Consider the following 4,209-nt stretch of genomic DNA (forward strand, 5'->3'; position numbering starts at 1 on the left):
GTGTAAAGTAATGAAATAAAATAGCTGACCACACTCTACCCTTTAAAGGCTTCAGTTCATCCAGGTAGTTAAAAACCTGCCTAAATATAAACCTTTAACTATGCAAGTTGATCCAGCAACATATGTGAGTTGATTGAGCAACACATTTAAGCACTTACTAAATATCCTGAAAGAATTAGAGCCACAGGCAACATAGCCTGATGGAAATAATATAGGGCAATGGTCAGCTGAGCAGGCTTACTGAAGATGAAACGCAGCCTTGGTTGTCGCAATTAAAATCCATAAACATTTAAGATTAAATGCAGTATATGTAATCATTTAACACAGACAAGAGAGCCAAAAAAAAGGATCAGTAATCTGTTCAGCTTACAGTGAATAAACCAAAATAAACCCCTGTACAGGAGCCCTCAGAATACTGCAGATATAAAAGAATTTAAGCAGAAACAGGCCTTACTTTTTCCTTACTCTCCCCAGGCTTAAATCAAAATTGTAACAACCAGGAAAATGTCACCCTGACACTCTGGCAAGTAGTATTAACTACCCAAAGAACACAAGCAAAAAAGAGTGAACAAAGATACCATCAGTCATATGTACGTACAACTAAAGCCTCTGGCACGTCTTCAGCAGACGGAACTTCCCTTTTTTGGGGTTTGAGGATTATGAATGTTATCAGCAAAAACAAAACCAAAGTCACTTGTCAAGCTTTGTAAAGAACTGGACGCTGTGATGCATTCAGCTTCACAGTTGCGCCTGTATGAAATACCAGACTACAGGGGATGTCTTTATATTCCTCTTCCAATTTACCACAGTCTGTCTTTGGGCCCCAAAAATGCACCTGCATCATCTCCGTTTTGTAAACGAGCTGCAGCACAGCTGTGAATACTGGGGTTCGCAGGCAGACTTTCCTCCCTTGGTATTCCTTCATGATTTCTCCCTACCGCATCCTTCTTGCCCTTTTGCATTTTTCACTCCCCTGAACCCACATCACAGGCCCTGTCCGGCATTTAACCACTGCCATTTTTTGTGTCGACCCTTCCAGACTGCCATCTTCCCAAGATGTGCTTCTTTCAGATGTCGTGTTGTGATCTAAGAGGACAGCTCACAGACGTGGACGGAGGGACGCTGAGTCAGGCCTTGAATTATGCTATTTGATACAATAATCAGTGAACCAAATTTTAAAAAAAAGCATCTTTGAAAGAGAGAGAATAATTCACACATGCTTCTCTTTCTCTGGTTACTAACATCAAATGATTCAAACCACAGTATTCCAGGAGATTTCATCCCGAGTTACCAAAGATGCTACAGGATCCACTGGTCCAGATTTTCAACCCTCTTGTCTCAGATCTCCAAAGTATTTTACATTTGTGATGCAACTATTAAAAAGTCTCCTAAGAGAGGCATTCGACTGTACTACAAACACTGTGCTGTGGACAGGCAATTTGGTCTCTTAGTAAAATATGAAAAAAAAGGCAACAAAATTTTACAGTGATTTGCATGACTGCTGTCTTGCTCATTTTTCACCCGCTGCCAGCGTACAGGAGAGTTCCCAGCTGACTAATGTAAAATTTGAACAAACCTAAAACCAGTGCAAATTTAAACAGGTGTGGTCACTACAAAAGAAGTGGTATTTGTGAGGGAATTACTGTCTTACTGATTTAGTAGAAAGGTATTAGTATTACTTAGTAGAAAGAAACAGCCTTTTCCACTGCCTGCAAACCTCATCAGGGATCCTAAGGGCCACCTATCCCGCCTAGACACACACACATAAAATTTCAGACTGTGGAAGAGACAACACATTTAATACTGCAGCAGAACAGAAAGCAAAGCAAGCCCCTTCTCATTGGCCTTGCTTACGCTGTTCTTCAGCTCTTCTCTACACCCATTTCCATGTCCAGTACAGCGACTGATGACCTGTTGTGAGCTTAGTAAAGAGGAAGCTGCAGCCAAACAAATACGTGCACTGAAGCGAAACCGGCGAGCAGCCTGCATGCACCAGGACGTGCACTGAAGCTAAACCGGCGAGCAGCCTGCATGCACCAGGAAGCACACCGCTGTCTCCACTCAGTGAAAATAAGCTGATAGACAGATGGCCATACATAGATGGATGTAACTGAACGTATATGTGCATGAATTTTCTCTTCATTTGACAAGTAAATCAGTCCTCACCCACTGTAATACAAAAAATTAATCTGGCCACATATGCTACATACAGATTAGCAAGCGCTTCACCCCAGCTTTTAAAAATAAACCCTAACAACCATTTAAAAACCCTCCAACACATCAATACGCAGTTATTCATAAAACACAGCCTAATAAATACATAGCATATGTATAGCTGAAATATGTCTGACGTGTGATGCCCATGGGATCCTTGATTGCCTTTATCTTCCCTACCCTTGGGCCAGTGTTGCCTGTTTCTAGTAGTCCTTTCTGGCGGTATGAATCAGCTTTGGCCATAATTTCTAATCTACAGGCTCGCTGGAACAACTGGGACCTCATGCTGTGGTTGAGCTGTAACTACATCAGCAAATTAGTTATTTTTTAATTTTCAAATGACATCCTGATTCTACTTCCTAGCTTATTAACAGTGGTTCTTAAATGGCATTGATCAATTATTTCTACCTGCAGTAAATGCACTCTAATTATTCTTAAATCTGTGCTTGTTCTTACTGGCAGTGATGCAGTTTAACAGCGAGATCAGCACACGCTTTGCGCACACTTCCCTCTAGTGGAAGCAAAGCCCCAGAAAAATCAGCAAAATACAGTAAGGCAGTTTCTCCAGGGAGACACAAAATGTTACAGATAACTAATAAAGACGGAATGGTGCCCAGCTGTCCTTATAACATCAGCTCAAGACTACCAGGAAAGGTAATGGGGATCTAGTGAAATGCTAAAAATACAAGAAACAGAAGACTGACTTGAGAAAACAATCTTACTGGATTTATAAACATTTATTTAATTGCTAAGCAGAGGCCTTTAACAATACAGTCCTGGAGATTTACTTTGTGAACCTTAAGGGAGTGGTTTGGAGAGAGCAAAATGTGTCGTAAATTATGTTTCAAAAAGCTACCCTCCTTGAGAAAGCCCGCTGTAAGTTTTTCAGCTGAAGGTCTGAATCAGCTTCACTGCTGCACAATGGAGGTAGGGACCACTTTGGTGCCCCAGCATTCCTCTTGGTGAAAGATAAACCCCATCTAAACAAGACTGACTTGAAGCACTTCAAGTGCTTCAATATGAGCACTTCAACTGGCGTAACTGCACCAGCACAGCTCCCCATCTACAGAGTCTGGTATAAAACTGTGAAGTATGCTAGTGTCAAAATTCTGAGAGTGCAGCTGCATCCTGGGAGGAGTCGGCACAGGCCATGGCCCCAAGGTTAGGACCGTCCCACACGTGCTCAGCAACTAGCCAGGCAGCCCCATCAGTGGCAGTGCTCCAGCCCCTGCAATCTCCCCTTCCTTGGTAGCTCTGTGGCACCGCAGCAACATCGCCCTGTGCTGCAACTGGAGCATGGCACGGCGCTCCCTTACTGGGACACATGAACTCAGCTGGCACTAGCTGTTGTGCCCATTCACCTGCTCCACTTTGAGAAGCTGATGGGCTGTTGGCAGCAGGGCCGCGCAAGGAGACAGACGGCAGCTCCTGCCACCCCTTGTGATCCTCCTTGCTCCTCCGGCTGCTCCCCAGGATGCACAGGTGCCTGCAAAGGGCTCTGTCCCACAATCCTTTTACTCCTGCAATAAAGAAGTTAAACTTTTCTGGAAGAGTGTTAGTCTTTCCGAAGTGCCTTCACGCACTGTAGATGCACGCTCACCCTAGGGGCACATCCGTTTCAATGAGACCATACAGAAAACAACGGTACACACGTCACTGTTAACTAGCAGGTGAGAACACCACGGGGAACACCGCGTTTCAGCGGCGCAGTTAGGAAGGAGGGGAACATCGTGCCTCCACCGGCGCCTGCGGCCTCCGGGCGAGGCAGAGAGCCGCTCCCGAGCCAGCGCGGCTTGATGGACTGTCTCCCTCGGGAGGCGCATTGCGACCTCTCCCGCGCGTTCGCGGTCGGACCGGCCCCGTCCCGCCCGGCGGCGGACACCCCCACCTCGCTCCCGAGAGGGGACTCCGCCGCGCCGCCCTCACCCCAGCGCTGCGGCCCTGCCTCAAGATGGCGGCGGAGCCGGAGCGGCACGCGGCGGCGGCGGGAGGAAG

Source organism: Aptenodytes forsteri, unplaced genomic scaffold (assembly GCF_000699145.1).
Source record: "Aptenodytes forsteri isolate BGI_AS27 unplaced genomic scaffold, ASM69914v1 Scaffold388, whole genome shotgun sequence".
NCBI lineage: Eukaryota > Metazoa > Chordata > Aves > Sphenisciformes > Spheniscidae > Aptenodytes > Aptenodytes forsteri.